Genomic DNA, 24,128 nt, shown 5'->3' on the forward strand with positions numbered 1-24,128 from the left:
ATATCACCATTATAATTTTAAATATTATATTCTAAGTCTGTTTTATAAGTAGTGAGAATATAAAAAACTTACTTTTTTAGTCAAAGTGTGTCAATTCCCATTTTCAATTAAAGTGCCATGATGATAAGAAGTAATGGCAGCTCCAGTTTCATGTTCTAAAATGGAAATCGGAAGTATCACGCATGCTAAAGCATGCACAAGAAAGAAGAACATGGTAACTATGATACAGTTGCTAGAGAAAAATGAATAAAATTTTTGGATGCTGATGGCAGATACTTCTGTTTGAAGTTTGAAATCTTTCATATAGAAACAAGAAAAAAAAAACGTTAAAAAGTTGTGAACTGTTATGATATGATGAAACTAGGATAACAGCTCTTAGAGAAATTTTGGAACTTGATGACAAATATTTGATATAATCTTTCAGATGAAAAGAGAATGTTTAAAAGTGCAACTATACAGTTGTTAGGGAGAATATATATAGCACAACTGAGGTTTAATAGTGTTGTGTGTTTTACTAAGAAGTCTTTCAAAGAAAAATAAAAGGAACATTGAAGGAGATATCAATAGAAAGAAAGTGAAGATGACTGTTTATGTGACTTTTAGAGAAAAATGGCAACAACTAAAATTGTAAGATTATCTGTGACTTTAAAAGGAATGTAGGAGTGTTCAAATTTTTGTAAGAGAAGACTGATCAGCTATGAAAACTTAGAATTTTCATTGATAGCATTCAGCAAATTCATTAAAAAGGGTTAGAATAATTGCTCTCTCCTTTACTTCTTAGAAATATAAAGATTTTTCGCTCGAAGAGACAGACAAACAGAGAGAGAGAGAGAGCATTGTTTCCTTACAATTTTATTAAAATGGCTGATGCAGAACTAAATATATATTTCAGAGAGAAAGAGACAGAATACTTTAAGCAGCTAACATAATTTGGACTTGGCTGGGTTTTATTTATTTTTATTTATTTTTTTTTAAGTTTTAGAATGATATACTGTTTTGAATGATCATTTAGAATGATATATATTTTTCTTTTAATTAATGCACCTGTTTTGGATTATTAAACTATTTTCTGTTTGGTATTTAGAAGTGTAAGAACTCAATTTTATTAATTATTAAAAAGATATGACTGTTTTAAAATAATAAAAAGGAGAGAATTATCATTACAAATATGTACATCTAAAATCAAACTTGTGTGCTTAGTTTTCACTTTAGAAATTTAATACCACTCGCAGTTGATAGGACAACCATTACAGATAAGAGAGACATACATATATGTATTGTAAAAACAGTCTAAACAATCGTTTAGACTCTTTTAGACTGTTTAGATGGGCTATCTATCCCTTCGACTATCAGCCAGAGTGGTGTGTTTTGTTTGTGTATTTTCGGTAGCCCGTAAATTCTCGGGGAACGAGCGTAGTTCGTTCCCTGAAAACAGAGAAACTACTTAAATCAATTACTAGGAGAAGGACACCAGGTGGCGCCAGTAAATAAGCTACTATAAGATGATGCTCCCTAATTTACCGTTATTGCGAGTTTTTCCATTGAAATTAACCATCAAAAGGAAACCTAACAGCGGGTGCCGAGCAGCGGAATACTTCAGTACAACCTGTAAGTACTTTTAGTGTATTAAAACAGCTATCCTTCCAATTCAAAATCAGCCACATGTAAGCGCTCTTGATGCCTACCATACGTAGCAAAGATGGCGGCAATAAAAGCCAATGGTGAACGAGCACCATGTGTTTTGCCAGCACAGTGTCATCCACCACTACCGACAATCCTATTACGTGCCGCAACTGCAAAACCGGTGTCACAGACAAAAAAAAAGAGCATATTCTGCGAGTTCTGTTGCCACTGGCTGTACACTTCCTGCGCAAAAATTGACGAAGCTGCACATAAGCTACTTATCGAACTTAACCAGCCATTCTTCTGTTCGCTGTGCCTTCCTTCAATAAAACAACTTCTGAACATAGGCAAACGTGTCGAAAATCTCAAACAGCACATCAATGCTTTAAATGAAACTTTTACTGACAAAATATGTGCAGCCGAATCTAAGCTAAATCAAATCAAAAACCAGCGCAACGCAAGCTCCACTCCGCCAGTGAAAGAACTTCGCGATCTAATCGCATCAACGGTAAACGACTTGATGGAGGCTGAACACAAAAAACTTAACGCCATCATTCTGAATTTCCCAGCGGAAAACAGAAAATCACTACAAGAGGACATCAAGAAACTAGCCAAAGAATGCAACATCGATCCTGAGAATATCGTCAGGTGCCATCGCTTCGGGCCTATAAATAAAAGGAAGAAGGGTACGAACTTTCCGTGCCTAGTAAAAGTGACTTGCAACACGCCGACAAGCACATTAAAAATAATAACAGTGATCAACAACAAGTTCAAAGACTCCTGCTGCCAATCGCACATACGTGCCAACCAGACTTACCATTTGCACAAAGAGAACGAAGACGCCAGCTTCGAAGACAACTCAAAGAAAAATGTCAAAATGGTGACAACAGTTGAACCATCAACTACAGACAAGATAAACTGATGAAAAAACCAAGTGATGCCACTAGCAGCCACCATGGAGACCAGCAGGCAGGCACCGCATAGGAAATGTGTAAGACCAATGCGGCCAAACAAACATCCCACAAAACCCTACACATCCACTTCACCAACATCCGTGGTCGAAACTCCAACCTGAATAGTGTCCACTACCACCTAAAGTCTACCAAACCACACCTACTCTCCATGGCAGAAACCCAAATCTCACCACCCCACCAGCACCACTTATCTCAACCTCCCAAACTACTCACTCTTCAACAACTTTCGCCCCAAGGGTGGTATGTATGAGGGGATGTGCCTGCGCATACATCTGCTCAGACATACCTTGCCAGAGAGCACCTAACCTAGAATCACCACTTGGACCTTCTTTGGTTGAAAATATCCCTTCCACACTCAGTTCAATTCATCTGCTGCCTCTATCACTCCCCAATGCAACCAACCACCCTGAGCTATTCAATTTCCTCTCACTAAAAGTAGACTTTCTCCAATCCTACTTTCCCAATAGCGAAATCATCCTCCTAGAAGATTTTAACATCCACTACGCTAGCTGGCTGGCTTTCCTCCTCCAGTTGACAGATCTTGCAGGCAGAGATGCAGAAACATTTGCCATTACCAATGACCTTACACAACTTGTCCAGATGCCAACCAGATCTCATCCTCATCAATGACGCCCTCCAAATATACAGTGAAAGTAGTGAGCCCCCCCCCCCCCCCCCCCCGGGCAATTCTGACCACAACCTAATGCCCCCCCTCCCATGCAACAACGTTTACACAGATACTCCCATACAAGAGTAGTTTGGCACTATAACAGTGCCAAGTGGGACAGCCTCTGCAACTTCTATGCCGCATTCCCGTGGTTGGACTATTGCTTCTGGCCTTCCAACCCAAACATATGCACCGAACTTATTACCAAAGTAATCCTCACAGGCATGAATACATACATTCCACACAACACTCTGAACTGCCATTCCCTAACGAAACCCTGGTTCTCCAAAAGATGTGCCAAGACTGTAGAGATGAAACACCAGACATACCATAACTGGATGAAATCAAGAGCCTCATCCTCCTTCAAAGCTTACACCGAAGCCCGTAATAGATGCAAAAAAAAAAAAAAAAAACAATCAACGTTTCCAAAACAGAGTTCGAAAGAGCAAAAAGCAGGAAACTAGCAGCCTGTCCAAATGACAGCCGAGCCTTTTGGTCTCTTGTCAAAGTAATTGGCCGTAACTTCTGTCCAACACTATTCCCACCTCTATCACACCCTGATGGCTCTACTGCCTCATCACCCACAAAAAAAGCCAATCTTCTGGCCTCATACTTTGCTTCAAATGCATGCATAACCGATGATGGTAAATGTCTCCCAACCATTCCAGACACCCAACATACAATGCCCCCTATATCCTTTTGCCAGGATGAAATTAGAAAAATATTGTCCCAATTAGACACAAAAAAAGTCTCCTGGTCCTGATGGCATTCCCCCAATTGTTCTGAAAAATTGTGCTCCAGAACTGATCCCTATCCTATGTCACCTATATATACTCTCCTACTCCACTGGAATCTATCCCACAAACTGGAAATTGGCCTATATTCAGCCCATTCCCAAGAAGGGTGACAAGTCACTGCCATCCAATTACCGCCCTATCTCGCTTACCTCAGTCCTGTCAAAGGTAATGGGAAAAATCATCAATTCCCACCTCCTACACTATCTTGAAGACACTCACCAAATAAATGACTGCCAGTATGGATTCTGCCACTGCCGATCAACAGGAGATCTACTCACATATGTCACCCATCTCTGGACAAATGCTATGGAGAGGTTTGGCGAATCTCAAGTGGAGATATCTCACTAGATATCTCCAAAGCCTTTGACCGGGTCTGGCACAAAGGCCTACTAGGCAAACCACCATCATTTGGTCTGACCCAGGACTTCTGTAGGTGGATTGCCAGTTTTCTGTCTGGACGCACACTGTGTGTGATGGTGGATGGCCCCCTATCCTTGCACCACTCAATCAATGCTGGGGTCCCACAAGGTTCTGTCCTCTCACCAACCCTGTTCCTGCTATACATCAATGACCTACTGCAATTGACCTCCAACCCAATACACAGTTTTGCAGATGACAGCACACTACACTCCTCGCTTGCATTCGATAAGCCTTACCCTACACAACTTGCCTCATCCTACAGAACATTGACCACCACCACCACCACCCTCAACTCCAATCTCCAAGCCATCCTATTATGAGGTTCAGATAACCTCATAAATTTCAATGCCAGCAAAACCCAGTTCTGTACTATTTCCCATAAAAAAGAACAACTTTTTCCCAGTATCCTTTTCTACGATACCCACATTTCCAGACAGCCTGAGATCTCGCTCCTCGGAATCACCCTCACATCAAACCTCTCCTGGCACAAACATATCTCAAACATTGCATTCTCGGCCTAAAAAAAACTAGGATTTCTCTTCCGCTAGAGATGTTAATTCACCCCCCAAACAGCTACTAACATTATACATGTCACAAATCTGACCAACTATTGAATACTGCTCCCACACATGGGATGGGGTCCCTAAAAGCTCTCTCGAAATGCTCGACTCAATACAGAGGAGGGCAATTAGACTTATCAACAATCCATCCCTTACCAACTCTCTCTCCCCACTTTCACAGAGACGTTTGGTCTCTGCAGTAAGTATATTCTACAAATATTTCCATGGGAAATGCTCATCCGAAATAACATCAATAATTCCCACGCTCAGTACTAAGGTCATTGGAACACCTGCAGCACAACAACCCTTCACAGTATACCTAGAAACAAACAGAACAAATTTCTTTTCCTCTTCCTTCATCCCTGCAACTGCTGCACTGTTCCCAACAAATACAATTTAAAGTCAAATCAAATGTAAACAAATTCATCCTTTCCCAGCCCACCACCCATACACGGTACTAATGTACTATAGGTTAACCAATCAACCTCCTGTGTATGGGCCCAACATAAAAAAAAAAAAAACATGGCCCGAAGAGATACGATCAAAAAACTACTTCCACACTATGCTCATTCCCCGGGCTACCGAAAATACACAAACAAAACACACCACTCTGGCCAACAGTCGAAGGAATAGATAGCCCGAATTATCACCTAGCGCCAAGAAATTAGCAGCAACACTCAAGGAATCGGTAGGTCATTCCTGCTCCTATATCAGAAACACACAACACTTCATAAACATAATCAAAGACATTACATTAGAATAAGATGATTTATTAGTCAGTTTTGATGTCTCTGCCCTCTTTACGAATGTCACAATCAATGACACAATCTTTTTTTACAGAACAAATTCCCTCCAGATATCACGGTGCTCTTTGCACATGTATTACGTTCTGGTTATTTTGTATGGCAAAACACTTTCTACCTACAAAAAGAAGGCACAGCCATGGGCTCGCCATTATCCCCCCTCCCTGTCGCTAACTTTTATATAGAACATTTTGAGCAATGTGCTTTAGATTCCTCTCCTTTAAAACCCAAAGTCTGGCTTAGATATGTTGATGATGTTTTCGCAATCTGGTCCCATGGCCGTCAGACACTAGACACTTTCCTTAGCCATCTAACCAAACAACACAAACACATACAGTTCACAACTGAGATTGAAAAACAGAACACACTTCCGTTTCTAGATACACTTGTCACACGTCTTCCTTCTGGCAATCTTTCCTTCACTGTTTACCAGAAACAGACACATACTGGCCAATATATACACATAAACTCCTACCACCACTCAACACAAAAACTAGGTGTCATTAATACTCTAAAAAACAGGGCTTTGAAGTTCTGATCCAATGAACATGTACTGAAAGACGAATTTAAAGTTATCAGCAATACTTTTCTAAAAAATGGTTACAGCCAAAACACTGTTAACAAAATTCTCTACAAGACCTCAATAAAAAACAAAGACAAAGCAGACTACAGTAAAACTATAACCATTCTCTACATTAAAGGGACATCAGACAAAATAAACAGAGTACTACAAAAATACAACCTCAAAGCCACCTTTAAACTTCCTACAAAAATTAAAAAGCTTACTCAACTCATCCAAAGACCCACTCCCTCCGCTGGCCCACCCTGGAGTATATCGTATTTACTGCACCTGCAACATACCATACATAGGAGAAACAGAACGCACAATTCCTATCAGACAAAAAGAACATAAACAACACATTAAATATAATAATTATGGTGAAGCTGGCCTTTCTGATCATGCCCTGAACACCTTACATAGAATTGACTGGAAAAGCACCAGGTGTTTACATCACACCAAAACATGGTATGAACACAAATTTAAGGAAGCCTGTGAGATTATTATCAACCACCCCAATCTGAACAATAATGATGATCTAAAAATCCCAAACATATGGAAGGCACATATTCGACCCACGGAACCCTCCTCTCTAAGAGTAACTATAAACAGGACTGTAGATAATCCAGGATCCTAAATCAAAAATAACAATTGTAATGCTAAAAATGGGACATCATTGTTACTGAAAGAAAACTATCCATAAGAAAGAATATTTGCTCATTTTATCATAAATAGAATTTAGCTTGATGTAGTTTCTAAATAATTAATTCATTTGTAATTTTTTTTTCCACTAGAGGTCATGCCAGTAGAATAACCTGTGATCAAATAATTGTTTCCCTAGCTTACTGTATGTAATGTAACTCAGCCTGTCCTGTATATTTGTATATGCTCCAGATGATGATGATCTTAATATGAAGATCGAAACGTCGAGAAATTAAAAGTTATTTATAACACGGTTGTAAAGTCCATAATTTCTAAAATGATGGATATTATGATAATACTGCATGAAAAGATGACATCACTACTAACTTGTTACTGACAATTTTCCTCCAAATGAATCTGTTTCCTATCAGGACCGCAACACTGTCAGATCTTATATTTCAGTCTTCTAATTCACCTAGATCTTGATTTTCATCTGGGTCTTTATCCTGCCATACAGGGAAAAACTTGTTTTCCTAGTCTCCAGTCTTTGATCAAGTGTTTCATTTCTAACCGAGCTCTCAGACTCATAAGTTAAAATTGGATAGAACAATTTCTTGTATACTGCTAGTTCAGTGACTGATTTTACAAATATAAATGTATTCAGTTGACTTCCTACCAAACTAGCTCAGCTAATTCAATAATCTATTTCCATTTTTAATTCACTACCTGCATTAAAAATTGTAATTAAAGAGCTGAAATCTTTTACTTATTCTATAGGTTCTCAGTAGAATAACCTGTGATCAAATAATTGTTTCTCTAGCTTACTGTATGTAATGTAACTTAGCCTGTCCTGTATATTTGTATATGCTCAAGATGATGATCTTAATATCATCATCGATACAGTTGATGTTTTAAATGTTTCTGCCTTTCATTGTTCTTTTCATTGCTATTGCTGATTTTCACACCAAATTTATTAGAGCAGTTATTCAATTTAGTCATGGAATCCTGCAGACTTGTACTGAATTCATTTAGAAGTATGCATCATCTGCATAAAGTAAAGAGCTGCTGAGATTAACCTCCCTACCAGCCGAGGTGGATGAAACAGTGAGATCAAATCGCACTTCTTATCCATGTTATTCAATGTGTTACAGCACATATGGGCAACCCCTGGCCCAGTCCTCTACTTCTTTTGATCCGGCCCTAATCTATTTCAGCGAAGTTTGCCTGATTCATGGTGGGAGAAAACATGGTGTGTTCTACTAACTCGCATTAAGCTGACATCATATGACTTGTGCAAAACACACTATGTTTTCTCCAACCAAGGTCTCTTTCTCACTTTGACTGGCGGCGTGTGTGAACATGTTACAACGTGCAGTTCGGTAAGTGCATTGATGTTGTGTTCTGTTCAGTGTCTGCGGTGTAGAAGACAGTTTTGTTTGACAGTTCTGAATATCGCTTATAAATTTGAGTCAATGTCAGGGGTTATTGCAAAAAAAAAAAAAAAGAAAAGTAGATGCAGAGAATTGTCAATTTCAAGACAACTGGACAGAGGATTATTATTTTATTCTGAATATAGGTTTGCCTGTATGTTTGCTGTGCAACAAATCCGTATCCGTCAACAAAGAATACAACTTGAAGAGACACTTTACTTCGAGACATGCGGATCACCCAAAAATTGATGAACAACCACAAAAAGATGAGATTGCTAGATTGGAAGCATTTTCAATTGCTTTGGATGACAGCACCGATGCCTCCAATACAGCACAACTAGCAATATTTATTCGAGGAGTTGATGCAGATTTCAACATCACAGAAGAATTATTGGCGCTTCGGCCATTAAAAGGAACAACTACTGGTGAAGATATATTTGAAACAGTCAACACAGTCTTCGAGAGAGTTGGGCTTAAATGGAGTTCACTATCTGGCATATGCACTGATGGAGCCCCTGCAATGGCTGGTGTACAGAAGGGATTAACTGGAATAGTTCATGAAAGAGCAATAGAACTACAGATCCATCCGGAAAATTTAACAAATTTTCGCTACATTATCCACCAACAAAATCTGTGTGCAAAATTGATTAAATTCACAAATGTTATGGAAGTTGTAGCAGCCAGTATTAACTTTATTAAGTCACGTGCACTTAATCACCGCCAATTTAAGGAGTATTTGGCAGATCTATTTTCGGATTATGAAGATGTGTCTTATTATTGTGAAGTGAGGTGGTTGAGTAAAGGTAAAATGCTAAAACGATTTTATGATCCAAGACAAGACATTGCAGATTTTATAGACATAAAAGGAAAAACAATTAACCAAGTAAAAGATGATGAGTGGGTGTGTGATTTAGCATTCCTTGTAGATGTTACCGGATACCTAAACGAACTGAATCTTAAATTGCAAAAACAAGGACAATTAGTTCATCAACTGCATGGACATGTCAAAGCTTTTTGTAATAAATAAGATTGTTGGAAAGTCAGATAAGAGCTAAAAATTGTTATCATTTTCCTACTCTAGCAACTCATAAAAATATCCCTCATAATTGTTATGGAGATGAACTGAAGGCACTAATAGAGCAATTTGATACAAGGTTTGCTGACTTCAAAAACAAAGACTCCACATTCGCTATATTTGCTCAACCAATGGATGCTGATGTAAATAATGTGCCAGAAAACTTACAGATGGAACTTATTGAGCTTCAGGTGGATTTAGTGCTAAAAATCACAATTTAACAACATTGCTTTGACGGATTTTTATAAATTTTATTTGGTGGAAGAAAAATAAACAAATTTACGTGCCTTTTCGACAGCACATATATGTTTGAACAGTTTTTTCGAGGATGAAATACAATAAATCAAAAATTCGGACAAGAATAATGGATGAAAACCTCGAAAATTCTATGCGATTATCCTTAAGTAATATTAACGTCAGTATTGATAGTCTTGTAGTTGAAGTACGAGGCCAACCTTCACATTAAATTGTTATGTCATTCATTATATTATAAAATTTATGTAGAGCTTTATACCAAAGCATTATATTATAAATAAATGAAATATTAAGTAGCAACTTGTTTTAATTCATTTAATATTAATTTACTTTATTTAATAATTTGATCCGACCCTTGACTGGGAGACAGAATGATAATTTGGCCCCCAAACTAGGAAAGGTTGCCCATGTCTGTGTTACAGAATCGTATGCAGATTTAGCTGGACGTCTATAGACGTCATGGTCAGTTAGGAAGGGGTGGTAAATCTCAAATTTTGATATAAGGTTTGCCACTTTCATTCATAATGTGATCCAAATAGATGACAGATAACAGTGGAGATAGCATACACCTTTGTCTCACACTTAATTAAACATCAAGCCGTCTTCCTGTATCTGTCCTAACTGATGACTTACAACTCAAATACAGACTATTTACTACTTGATATAATAACTCATTTGGGCCATATAACTGTAACGTTTTGAATAGCTTTTTTCTTGGCATCTTTTCATGCCTTTTCCAGATCTACAAAACTTAGATACAGATCTTTGTTGTATTCCTATGATTTATGAACTATTTGTCTCAAAGTGAAAATCTGATCCTGACAACCTGAGTTTGGCATGAACCCAGCTAGTTGTTCTCCGAGTTTCCCTTCCAGATTTTTTCTTAGCCTTTCTAAAATATACTTGCATAAATCTTACCAGGAACACTCTGTAAGGAAATTCATTTGTAATTCTCATATTTAGGTTTTATTTCCTTTTTCAATAGACAGGTATTATGATAGCTTTACTCCAATCATCTGGAACTACCAACCCAATGGCCAAACCTTCTGAATTATGCAGCATAGCCAATGTAAAACTTTTATACTAGTTTTTATCAAAAAACTTTTCTTTGGTGGCTTTTTATGCCTCAGGTACTGACAATACTCTTGATTCCTCTAAAATGTTTTTTTACTACTGTGCTGTCACTGCTTATTTCAATTAGCAATCTTTCAAAGTAATCAATCCAGACATCTAGAATATCTTCACTTTTTGTGCAACCTTTATGATTTCTTTTATAGTACTCTTTCCTCCATCATTTCTAAGTTTTTTTTCCAAGAATCCAAAATATTAATCTACCTTTCTGATATTTATTTTCTATGTTCTTACCAAAGTCTTCCCATGACTTTTGTTTCAGCTAGTTCTAAACAATGCTTTGCTTGCTTATATGTTTTCCAGTATTCTCTTGGAGCACGACTTACTTGCTAGAAACTTTTGATAAGACTTCCTCTTTTCCTTGAATGCTCTTTAACTTTCCGAAGCCTCCATGGAGGTCTCATTTTTCTATCCTTGCATATAGTCTCATCATATGAAAGCTCCAGCTGAATCAATCAAGGCTTTCTTCAGGGTCTGTCAACGAATCTCCAATGTTTGGATCTTGTCTTCAAACCTATTTATTTTGCTTTATTTGAGTCTACATTTCACCTCTAAAAGCTACTAAATTTTGATTCTTTTTATAACTTTCTTACACACTTTTCAATTTTATCCTGCTCAAAACTAAATGGTGATCACTTCCTATTTCAAATCCCCTTGTATACTCATGCATCCTGAATTAGAGTGAAGATTTTATATCAACAATACCATAGTCAATGAAACTTTTCCTATTGTGTTTACTCTCCAGGTAAATTTGTGCACAACTTTTTTGCTGGAAAATGATGTTGTTAGTAATGACTAGTCAAAATGACCTGAACAAAAATCAGACAGGTACTTACCATTATCATTAGCTTTGCTCTTTACTCAAATTTTCCCAAAACATTTTTATATTTACCAAATAATAATTTCCTACTCTGTTGTTTAGATCTCCAACAAGGACTAATTTTTCACTTTTCTTTGTGTCAACTGAATTCTTTAATATCTTCAAAAATTACATTACTTCTTCCTTAGAAGAACCTTCTGTCAGTTCATATACAGAAATAAATCTCATTGTCCAATTCTCCATACTGATATTTGTCCACATCACTGTACTCGATAATGCCCACCATTTAAGAAAATTACCTTAATTAGTGTTGCATGCTATAGATACTCCTATGTTTCCATGATTATTATTGCCTGAATATTACATCCTCTATTTATGCTTAGAAATTCCTTAAGCAAGTAGAAAGGCTTCATGTGTTGGCAGTTATATCAATTTACTTAATGGTATTGATTCACAACACAAGAATAATAAGAAAATAATTAATATTTATTTAACTTATTTGCTGATATTTTGCTGGTATTATATCCAGCATCTTTAGACTACAAAAACAGTTTATCACAGTGTGGATTACGAGCAGACCAAAGTCAAATAATAGTATTATATGTGAATTTAAAGTTAGACCATATAGCACATGAACAGCAATAATTAAGTTAACAGTGGAACCAGTTTATAAAAATTGTAACAGACAAAACAAGGAACTAGAGACCTAAAAGGTGCCATTTATTGTTGGATAAATAGAGAGAAAACACAAATATTAAATTGATTTTAAAATGACTATTTCTCAGATTTTTGGTAAATTGATACAGCCATAATGTTGATGTTTGGGGAATGCTTTAAGACTGCTGCTGATTTCAAAATCAACCTCTCTGACTTATAATGGCTTCTGTATAGCATTTTTGTTTTCTTCCATTTGATCCTGTGTAAAGAATATCCAAAACATGATTTGCTACCCAAGTGGCTATAACAATAATGCTGAATGTACTTATTTTTTTATGTTCTCCCAGGCAGATATCAAGACTTCCTCCCATCTATCCATAGTAAGCCAGGTCACAAGTACAAGGCACTTCATAGAATCCTGAGGTGATAAAGAAGAGAGTTTGTCCTTATATGAATGGATGAGAGTTGCCAATTTGATATGTGGTGAGGAGCTGATATTTATTAAGCACTTTAGATATCTTTTCAGATATACCATGAATGTACAGGATGGTAACAGTTTGCATATTAAGTAATGAAGGGGATTTTGGGAGAGCATTTATTATTTTGTCTATTCTTTTAGCCATTGACTTTAAAAGTGTGATGCAAGTGAGTTCAGCAGTAAGAGCATTGTCAGTGGAAGAGATGGCCCTGAATCTGTGAGTTAATGATTTTAAGATATCATATTGCTGAGCAGGATGATGGTGTAATTGTTTGTGCAAATAATCTCCCTTATGTGTAGATTTTCTATAAACATCATCATCAAATTCTTGACATATACCCTCATGAGGGTATGGAGGATCTTATGATAGTACTACATGAAAAGTAACATGATTACAAGCATCTTATCAACAATTTTCCTCCAGATTAGCCTGTTATCTGTCAACATCTCAATATCATCAGATCTTATATTTCTGTCTTCTAAGGCACTTTTTGCTGTATCAACTCACCTACATCTTGTTCTTTTTCCTTCCTCCTGGAAGAACACTTGCTTAGCTAATCCCCCCCTTTCTGTTTAAGTGACCATACCACCTGAGATTAGCTCTGCTAACACATTCCTGAATGCTAACAATGTCAAGTTCTTTCCTAATATCCTCATTTTTAATATGATACTGCACCTGATGCCATCTGTTCATCCCATAATCTTCTCAGGATGACTCCCATATCTGTGGTCTCCAGTCACTGATCAAGAGTTTTATTTCTAACCCAGCTTTCAGATCCATAAGTTAAAATTGGTTTGAACACTGTCTTGTATACAGCTAGTTTAGTGTTTTGACTAATCTCTCTCTTATTCCATATAAATTTATTCAGTTAACTTCCTGCCATACCACCACTGCTAATTCTGCTATTTCCAAATTTAATTTGCCATTTTCACTGAAAAGTGTGCCTAAATACCTGTGTAAAATCTTTTGTGGCAAAATATAGAAAAATTTTTCACCTACATCGATTTGACATGGGCCATAAAATACATATAATTAGAAGTGTATATAGCCTGTTTTAATGTAATAAATTTTGTAATACATTGTGAGAATAACTGAATGTAGAACCACTAGCATTTTGTAACTAAAAGGATCAGACAAGATTATGCTAGTAAACTGAAGGTCAACAATAGTCTCAAAGGTCACTGAATTATAGGAGTTTTGCCGCCAAAACCTAACGTAATTTTGTAATGCATTGTGAGAATAACTGAATGTAGAACCACAAGCATTTTGTAACTAAAAGGATCAGACAAGATTATGCTAGTAAACTGAAGGTCAACAATAGTCTCAAAGGTCACTGAATTATAGGAGTTTTGCCGCCAAAACCTAAGGCGTAAGCATGGATGACGTCAGGCGCTTCTGGAATATCTGGGAAGTTTGGAAGGTAAGCCAAGGAACGTCCAATGATATAAAAGGGGGAGAATGTGGGACAAGAAATCTCTTTTTTTTTTGGCTTTGGAAGAACTTTCAGGGAGGAGAAGAGTTGGATTCCCACAAGTGAGTCTTCTGGGAGATCGTGGGGAGTTCACTGGCAAGAGAGGCCATATTTCAAGATATTTCCAAGATATTCTTCGACAAATGTACTGATCCATGTGCATGCTGATTTGTTGCAGCCAAAGCAGTTCCTAACATCGCCAAAGAAATACATTACTTTTTCAAGGAAGGAATTTGTAAGACGGCAACCATCGAATAGTGCCCGATCACAACCATCTCGCAAAGTGAGAAAGGAACCAGCAGAATTCACCCTTATCCCTTGAGGACCCAGGATTTTACAAGATATTGTGAACTAGTAGGTAAATTGCTCTATGTTAATGTCCAAGATTGTGTGTGTAGATGATCAATGTTAGTTCTGTTTAATTAATGGTGTAATGTAGTGAAGAGGTCAGAAAGCCAAACGTTTGTTTGAATGTGCTTAAAAGAATACCGTAAACTTGAATATTGCTTCTGTTATATTATTATCCTAATGCTTAGAATGTGTTATATATAATTTTGCCTTATATTAATAGGAATGAGAGTAGGGATATGTATGCTAAAATCCATTCATGTGTCTAATAAGTTGGGTGTAAAAAAAAATTCTTTGTCTAGTGCTTTAAGTGAGTTGTCTCACTTAAAGCACTAGACATTCTCCACATATGAATATGTGGAGAATCAGGCACGTGATATGTCCCATTACTTGTGTGACAAAAGTGAAGTAACCGCCACAACTGAGTAATTTGAAGTTGCTTGAGATGAAATGATCTAAGGGTTATTATACGTGCTTAGCTAAATTATTCTCTTGTATGTAAAGGAAAATTATAAACCATTTTACAAAATCCTTAATGGTGCAGTCATTAACAAAAATAAATTTTTAAGGATTAATGCACTTGAATTATAGCAACCTAAATTAAGGATTTCTGCCCCGGTTCTCATACGTGCTAGCACCTTATACTAGGGTGCTAGCACGTGTGAGAGTGCACTTTACGACATTGGTTGGGAGGGGGGGGGAGGGTAAGCTAAGTGGATTACGAGCGGACTAAAGTCAAATAATAGTATTATACATGAGTTTAAGGTTAGAGCATATAGGCATTTTACACAAGCTCAAGCAGATACGAAAATAACGAAGAGAGGAAAATAATGGAAAACTCACAAACAAAGATTATTTAATAGTATAATTTTCACCTGTGTATCACAGGCATCTTCAGTACATTTTAAGCTCAAATTAAACAATAACTGACAATTCCAAAAAGAGCCACCTAAGTAGCTGGTATAAGATAATTAAAAAGGTGAATAAATTTCCTAACAAAAAAAAAAAATGTATACAATAAAAAGTTAGGAAAGAATAGGTGATTTATAAAGTACTATCTCCCATAAAGGGGGTAGTGTAAGCCGTAAGACATTTTTCTCTCATATTCCTTCCTATCTTGAATCAATATGAGAGAAAAATGTCTCTATTACTTCGTGACTATTCAACTTATAGGCCTCTTACACCGGATCCTACCGGGATTCAATTGAAGAGACTTAATTCTCTTATAGATAATGTATCTACATGGAATGAAGATCAAAAGAAAAAACTCAAAACCTTCTTCGGTCGTCCACCTAGATTGTATGGTCTTCCAAAAGTTCATAAACCAGGCATTCCATTGAGACCAGTCGTAGATTGTATAAGTTGCCCCACTTACAAAATCTCAAAATTTTTATCAAATTTACTCTCCTCTTCAACTAGAAGAACTGATACTTATATAAAAAATACTTCGGATTTCAAAAATAAAATTTCAGATCTTCATTTGGACATTTCTGATATCATGATCAGTTTAGATGTTGTTTCGTTATTTACAAATGTGCCTCTTTCTGAAAGCATTGAATTACTGCAACAGGAATTTCCTTCAGACATTGTAAAATTATTTGATTTTGTAATACATTCTGGTTATTTTTCCTTTAAAAATAAGTTGTATCAACAAATTGAAGGAAAAACAATGGGCAATCTTCTTTCTCCTGCTATCTCCAATTTCTTTATGGAACATTTTGAACAACGTATCTTTGACAACATTTCTCCCAGACCTACTCATTGGCTCAGATATGTCGATGACATTTTTGCTGTATGGAATGGCTCTTCTGATGAACTCCAACAGTTTCTAAGTTAAATGCACTTCATCCTAGGATCCAGTTTACCCTAGAAGTAGAATCAAATAAGCAGTTAGCCTTTTTAGATCTTCTAATTCTTCGTCAACCAGATGGTAATCTACATTTATCAGTCTATAGAAAGAAGACTCATACAGGCCATTATATCCATGCTGAATCTCATCACCATCCCAGTCAAAAGGCAGTAACCATTAAAACACTGGTTCATCGGGCCCACTCCTTTTGTTCTTCAGACGATCTTTTACAGAAAGAACTGCAATATATAACTTCTTCCTTTCTATCTAATGGTTATAAGAATTGCTTCATTAAAAGAGCTTTGAGTGGTTTTAATATGTTTTCCTCTTCAAATACAGAAGAAATAACGCACATTCCTATCCCTTATGTACAAGGCATTAGTGAACGTGTAGCAAAAGTTTTAAAACCACTGAATATTTTTGTTGCCTTTCGACCGTTTAGAAAAATCTCAACCTTTCTCATTTCTCCTAAGTACAAGCTTCCACATCTTAATTATAAAGGTGCCTACCAGATTCCATGCTCTTGTGGATTATCTTATTTCGGACAAACAGGAAGATGTGCCTCTATTTGGCTAGAAGAACACCAATCTTATATTGAATACTTTAAACCTGAAAAGTCTGGACTTGCAGAACAAGCCATCTTCACTAGACATAGAGTTCATTGGAGAAAGACAAGAATCCTTCACAAAAGTCGGTTTTTTTATAAAGGCATTCATGGAATGCCTTTATAAAGAAACATGTGAAACTTTGGTTCATTCTCCTAACTTAAACAGATCCGACAGCTTACGCCTATCGCCTTTATGGGAGATAGTACTTTATAAATCAGCTAATCTTTCCTAACTTTTAATTGTATATATATATTTGGGGGGGGGGGGAAATTTATTGACCTTTTAAGTTATCTTACACCAGCTACTTAGGTGATGCATTTTGGAATTGTCAGTTATTGTTTAATTGGAGCTTAAAATGTACTGAAGATGCCTCATTAAAAACACAGGCGAAAATTATACTATTAAATAATCTTTGTACGTGAATTTTCCATTATTAATTTTGTATCAATTGAAAATAAAAGTAATGCTACGTACATAAACAAACATAAAATAACTATATATTAAATACGTATATAAAAATGTTACACCTGAAATGTTTTACTTGTTCTATAGGTACTCTATTCAGGATGCAGTTGATGTTTTAAATGTTTCTACCTATTTTCATTGTCTTTTAATGCTGATTTTCATACCAAATTTATTAAAACAGTTATTCAAATTTGATCAGGGAATCCTGGAAACTTGTCATGGATTTATTTAAAAGTATAACATCATCTGCATAAAGTAAAGAGCTAAGATTAACATTCCCAATTTTGATATCAGATTTAATACCACTTTCCTTCATAACGTGATCCATATAGATGATGAAATAACACCAGAGATAATGCACACCCTTGTCACACACCTGACTTAACATCAAACCATCTTCCTATACTAACTGCTGATTTACAACTCAAATAGAGGCTATGCACTGCAGGACATAATGTCCCATTTAAACCATATAACTTTTTCAGATCTACAAAACTTAAATACAGATTATATAAGCTAAGTGGATATTAAATCCAACATTATTTCAAAGCCGAATGTAGAAACTATGAAAGTTTCGTAAGGTAAGTTAACCAGAGAGCTTATGGGAATACACTCCCTGGCATTCACGAGTTGCCTTAGTGTGGACTATTTAGAAGACATAGATGCCACTCAAGCATCTATATATTCTTGGTTAGACGCCCAAGTGTCTAAGGCAACTCATGACTCATGAATGTCGGGGAGTATATTCCCGTAAGCTCTCTCATGAACTTAATTTTTCATTCTGAAAAACTGTTTCATCAAATCTTACATTCTGACAATTTCACTCCAGTAGGCTCACTACCTTACATTCCCCTGTACCTAATTTTAATTTCCTCATTTTTACTTCCTTTCTCTCCCTCATCAGTTATTTTTGCTACTACATTCTTGCATCCTTCACTCTCTCTCTAAGTCTCAGTAGCTTTCATTCCATTTCTTTCACTAATGCTATACCAAATTGTATTTATTGTATATATTTATATGTTTATAGTAAATATTTTAATTTTAATTATTTAAGCTTAATTCTTTGAAATACGCAACACACACAGATTTTGAAGTTGATGCACCATCACAGGAACAAATTATTATCCTAAGATCCCTATGGAGTTAAGGACTCATCTAGGAGGTCCCTTTGTCATACACACAACTCATCATACCTTGCCTTAAACATTCAAATCCTCTACAGCAGGGGTGGGGAACCCATCGCCTGTGGGCAAAATTTCGCCCGCGAGTCTATTTCAATTCGCACCTTTGCTGATGTACTCGTATGTACATGTAAATAAAATTTTATAATAATTTCAATTTATTATAATTAAATTGATTTAAATTTAAATATACAAAATCAAAAATAACTATATTACATAAAATATGATCATCATACGTCTGGCAACCATCATATCGAGACCAGCCATTAAAATAAAAAGAAATCAGGAGCATTTCTCGCAGGCAAAGTTCAGACTCTCTCTAATTGGTTGCTTCCCAATTACCACCATGACATTTTCCTGCATGTCAAAACATATTGACTTTTGATTTTGTTTTTCTCATGCAGTACTCGCAGTACTGCATGAGAAAAAAATTTGCCAGTCGCCCGTGGAAGTTTTTAAATTAGCAAATTTCTTTGCTCTCAATACTAAAAAGGTTCCCCACCCCTGCTCAACAGAAACCATACTCTCAGGCAAGGTATTCCAATTATTCACAACTCTGCATGCAAAAAAACCTACTTCCCACTAGACTCTGCAAATTGCATCTTCTCAACCTTTCCTCATATTCAATATTCCAGAGATCAGTAACTACCTTAGTCAATCACTTCTGGACCTTTCCAACATCTCTTTGTCCTTTTGAAAATCAGGTGACCAAATCTTCGCATTGTAGTCTATATGTAGTTTAATCAAAGCCTTATACAACGAAACAAAAATCTCATACTTCTTATGTCAGTGTTCTCCACATCATTCCCAGAATTTATTGTGTTAACCTCCCAATTTTGGCAATGTCTCATCTAAATTTTAGATCCCTATCCACTATCACCCCAAGATATCTTCTATCTAAATTCTACATCCTATCTTTGTTTCCCAAATTTTAAAACCTTACATTTTGCAACAATGAACTGCGTCCCCACTCCCATTAACTCAATCTATTCAAGTCGTCTTGTAAGGTTGCAACATCTGCTCTACTCTTCATAGTATGTCCCAACTTTTGCATCATTTGCAAACAACTGAATATCCCCATCCAAATCTTTCCCAATATCATTAACATACAGGTTAAACAGCAATGGTCCTAAAAGAGACCTCTGAGGCACACCACTAGTGACTTTACTCTTCTGGGATATTGCTAACCCCCCTCCATACACAACTTACTGATATCTATCAGATAGCCAATCTCCAATCCAATGCACTAATATCCAATCCCATCCACTCTAGTTTGCCTACCAACAGATAGAGTACTCTATCAAATGCCTTTGCAAAATCTCAGTGTATCCATCTCCTTTGTCCAATGAAGCTGCCACCTAACTGTAATAAGTAAGTAGATTACTAAAACATGACCGCCCTTTCGCAAATCAATGCTGTCCATCAACGATAATACCACTGTTGTCAACCCAATTCTTGATCCTGGTTCTCACCAACCTCCTCAACACTTTAACCACAACAACTGACACACACACACACACACACACACACACAGATAGGACTATAATTTGATGCTTGAGTTCTGCCACCTTCCTTATGAAGCAGAACAATCTTGCCTTCCTTCTACTACTTCAGAACTTGACTCAATGTAAGACTCATATTAAACAAATATGTCAAGGCAGATTTCAACTCCCTGGCAAATTATTTCAAAATATGTGGTGATACATTATCAAATCCCACAGCCTTATTAACATCAGGTTTGCTTAATTCCCCATATAACTCTTGCTCACTTACAGACAGTCTGTCCTCCTCATCATCCACTGCTCTCAAACTCTCCATGATAAAACATGATGATTCACAAGGATGAAATTGCTCATTAAATATCTCAATTATGTCCTCTGCAGCAGTTATTCTTATATCATTTTCTCCAATCGATGTCATCCTTCCATAATGATTCATCACCCCCTTCCTGCCTGTTCTTTGTTACCTCTGTATCGCATGCTTAATCTTTTCACTGATCCATTTCACACCTACCTTATTTAACCTTCTGACCTGTGGAGTACATTTAGACATTGCTTCTACTAAACAGTTCTTGAATATCACCCAAGCAGCATTGATCTCCTTTCCACCCAATGCTTCATTCCATGCTATGCTGCAAGCTGTCTCCTGAGATTCTCATAATTACCAGCTTTGTAGTTCCACATACACCCTTTTCTCACAGAAGTACTCACACTGCTGGCAACATCCAGGAAATCACTTCATGGTGACTGTCACCAACTAGAAGATGATTTGACACCTTATTTCTAATAACACTCATGTGACGATCAAATCCAAAACTCAAAAATCCTCGTGTGCCCTCTGTTACATAATGCCTGATAGCTGTCTCTAAAAATCTGAAGAAACTCATTTTCTTTACTTCCAGTTGCTATCTCATCATCTCAGTCTATATTGCCATAATTAAAATCACCCATAATGATCACCCTTTTATTTACTTGGCTAATTTCATTATACATTTTATGGTCACTACCACCCACATTATCAGGTATATAGCAACATCCAACTAAGTATTTCATTCTATTAATTTTGTATCTCACATGTCACTATTTCCCTTTTGCATCTCTTCCTCGTATGGACATAACTCTTTTTTTTATCATCAATAGCACCCCCCCTCTACCTTTTTTACACTTTCTATCTTCATGAAATACATCATACCCTTCCATCTCTATTCCTGACAGAATGTCATCCAACCAATATCTATCACACCTGTCACACTAATATCTTTTATTCTTCTCAACAACCTCCTGATGTCCAATCTTATATTTTCCTTGTTCTCAGTCAAGTCATATGTTCCCTATTACCACTACCAACGCTTTTGCTCACTTACTCCTCATATCCAACACTTCAATCATTCTATTAATTTATCTCCAAGAAAAAACAAACCTTGTGTATCTTCTTGCTTACCACACCTCAAATAAGCAAATCTCCCATATAACGTCACTCGTAGGTCTTTTGTTACCTCTTTCATACTAACATCATTTGTTTTTGTCTTCTTCACTCTTCCATACATATCTACAATTCTCTTCATTTTACTCTGCACTGTTTCACTTCATCCAACCAATAAACAAAAATAAAAATTATACATAAATATACTTAATTTACTCTCCACAACTGATTTAACAAAGAAGATTGGATTCAGACAGATAGGTGGGGGATGACATGACAATATGCTGTAACTGCAGAGGATAACTACATCTACAATTAAATTAAGGGAATAAAAATCCCTTATTATTTTACAGCCAGTATGTGAAACTCTAAGATCGAAAACTACGATCTACGAGTTTCATGCCGAAGAACTATCGGCCAATCCAAGCGTAAGTGATCACTTGGTAGAACCACACCAAGGCAACTCGAAGCAAAGGTGGAGCAAGCTCCCTCACTATCCTTGATATGATTGGTGTGGTACTACCAAGTGGTCACTTATGCTTGGATTCGCCGATAGTTCTTTGGCATGAAACTTGTAGATCGTAGTTTTCGATCTTAGAGTTTCGCATACTGGCTGTAAAATAATAAGGGATTTTTATCCCCTTATTTAACTAACTTTGCCAGAAAATATACCCATTTGGCTTTTCATCTACATCTACAATTATTAGAATTCAAAGAAATGTATTTTAAATAATAATTATTAATTCATTAGACAAAGAAATAAGGAGTGCTACTTAGGGTGACTTTTCAAAATTGGGAGAGTTTAGTTTAAGATAGTTGTTTTCTTTGAGGTTCAAGTCAATGGATATGGCCTTCACAACTTTTTTATATAGTCTTTCAAGTAAAAAAAAAAACTTTTGTGCAGAACTTGAGTTTTATTCCAAATGCCTAGTGGATAATGTGTGGCTGGCCAAACCAGACTTATCAGACTCATGAAGTAGAATATACTTCATGAGAAATCTCTAAATAAATCTGAGCTGAACGAACTGCCTGCCCATAATAACAAAGGGCACATGAGCACAGGATTACATAAATTCCAGAATGAGAAAGTGGAGGATGTCTTTTGCTAAACTTCAGTTTCCCATTTTGTTTAATCGATCATACCATCACAGATTACCTCTTCTTGCAGATTTTTGAATATTAATAATGTGTAAAGACAGTCAACTGTCACCGGAGTTGAATAAATAGTGAATACATCAGTGATCATATAGGACCAAAGGAATATTGTAGTTTACATTAAAGAAAGATTTTACTTATTATAATTTACTATATTTAAATATTAGATTTATTTAAATTAAAGGAAGATTTGCTATAGCAATTTATTCCAAAAATTTATTCCATCCAAAGTCCCATAATCAGTTATGGGACTTTGGATGGATCTTTTCAACAGTTTGTTCTAAAATTGTATTATAATCTCAGAGTTAAATATATTTTGAAATAGTTCATTTGTTTTCAGTGTTTATGTAAAACCATTGTATATTTGTAGTTTTTCCACTAATGCTTCATATACTGATAGAATTCATTCACTTACAGTTCTGTTATGGGCTGTCTCATTAGCTGACTTCTCAATATTTAAATTGGTTCCCTAATAAAAATAGTTGGAGGGGGGGGGTTAACCAGGCAATATCCCCACTAAGCATAATTTCTATATGATATTATAGCATTACAGTGTGTGTATAGTTTCAGTCAATATCAATACAGAATACAATATGGTTCACCAAATCATAAACAGCGGTTAATCCTCATCTGTTCAGTATTTATGATGACTATTAATGAAGTCTAATGAATGCACCACAAGAAGGCATCACCACCTGGTCAGTCCAAATTCCTCACAGAATGCACGCAGATCTCCTAATCATATAGTTTTGAGCTTTTGCTCTAAGGAAGCCTATCTTCTTGTAAAGTTCTTACCAACATTAGTCTGGTTAGTATATCTGCATTCCAACCTATGGGTTTGAATCCTGCAATGGATGTATTTTGATAGTCTTTAAGGTGGTAGATGAATTTCCTTACCCAGTGCGAGAGCACTGCCCAGATTATTGGAGGCCTGAAGTGGCTTGAAAAAGTTCTATGTTTTGTCTCTAGAGTAGGGTTTCTGAACGAGGTAAAAAAATGAATTTAAAAAAATATTAAAAAATTGAAAAAATTAATAAAAGTAGAAAATTGGACTGGGATGGCAGTGGTGCACCCAGGGGGGACAGGCCCCACCCAAAAGATAAAGGAAAAAACACTAGAAAATTTTCCAAAATCTTAAATATAAAGAGCTAATAAGCTTCATTTCGGCGATATAAACATTATTTAAATTAAACGGATATTAAATCCCACATTGTTTTAAAACCGAATAAGAAACTCA

The 24,128-nt window shown here is 36.2% G+C and overlaps 1 protein-coding gene across 1 annotated transcript in view; it reads right to left on the reverse strand.

Annotated features, from left to right (window-relative positions):
* The window catches only part of LOC150110425 (protein RCC2 homolog), a 198,403-nt gene that overhangs the window by 90,011 nt on the left and 84,264 nt on the right, over positions 1–24,128 (reverse strand). The gene's annotated exons all lie outside the window — the stretch shown is intronic.

The sequence above is a fragment of the Typopeltis vanoorti genome, chromosome 1 (assembly GCF_054136105.1).
Source record: "Typopeltis vanoorti isolate ZY-2024b chromosome 1, IOZ_Tvanoo_1.0, whole genome shotgun sequence".
Lineage (NCBI taxonomy): Eukaryota > Metazoa > Arthropoda > Arachnida > Uropygi > Thelyphonidae > Typopeltis > Typopeltis vanoorti.